The following is a 1,168-nucleotide window of genomic DNA, read 5'->3' on the forward strand; positions in this document are numbered from 1 at the left end:
AGAAAAAGGCTGCCATTATACTCCATTACAGTTAAAGCTATGTATGCACTTCCTGGATGGCATCCAATCACATAGCACTTTTCCCTCTGTTACTTTTTTTTACTCTTTTTTAATAAAAACATGCCCTCTTAATGGCTAGGCAGCGGTTTCCAGTAAAGAAATAAACTGAAAATCAACCAGGGGAATGTGTGCTGAAAGTAATTAGAGATTTTTTAAAATGACCATTAACAAGATAATTCTTTGTAGTCAACTTTATGTGCTATGTGGCATGCCATATGGATCAAAGACTCCAGTCTAATACATAATTCAGAAGTGCCAGAAAGTACAAATTAAATGAGGGGAAACTGCAAAGGAAAGGTGGAGTCATTTATTTAAGACTTGAATATAGCTTACAAATTTTAAACATGTTCAAGATTTGTCTCCTTTCTTTGAGTTCTTCCTTGAATACTTGGAAAGATATTTTGGAACACATAGGTTCTGCACAAACTCAAAAGAAGCAAAAGATAGAGTAATGAAAGGAGTCTCTTTAGGAAATTAGTTATGTACTTTTCCAATTATATTCTAAAATAAAGATGATTTGCTCTTCAATGTTCAAATTTGGAAGAAAGTCAACATAAAGCAATTGGAAAAGATGTTGAGCTTTAGGGAAAAGAGAAGGTTCAAGGAATAAATGAAGAGACAGTATAAGAGCAAGAGCCTTGAAGTCAAGCAGACCTGGTTTCCTATCCCAGATCTACCACCTTGATTCATTCAATAATTATTACTTGAATGTCTACTATGTGCTAGATATTGTACTGATAAAAGCAACATGATTGCTGCCCTCATGGAACTTACATTATATGAAGAGTAATGTAGACAGGCACTGAACGAACTAATTAAAAAGAACATCAGTGAATTCTATGAAGAAAATTATAATAGGGTAAACCGACAGGAGTATCTGCAAATCTACTATAGATTGGATGATCAGGGAAGGCCTCTCTGAAGAGGTAACATTTGAACCTGAATGATGAGAAGGAGCCAGCATGTGAAGACCTAGTTAAAAAGTATTTTAAGCAGAGGGAAAAGCAAAGACAAAGGGTCTAAGACAAAAATGAGTTTCACTTATTAAATAATAGAAAGAAGATCAATGTATTTGGAGTTCAAGTATGAAGGATAGAGTAGAAAGATG

The sequence above is a fragment of the Bison bison genome, unplaced genomic scaffold, assembly GCF_000754665.1.
Source record: "Bison bison bison isolate TAMUID 2011002044 unplaced genomic scaffold, Bison_UMD1.0 scf7180017860897, whole genome shotgun sequence".
NCBI lineage: Eukaryota > Metazoa > Chordata > Mammalia > Artiodactyla > Bovidae > Bison > Bison bison.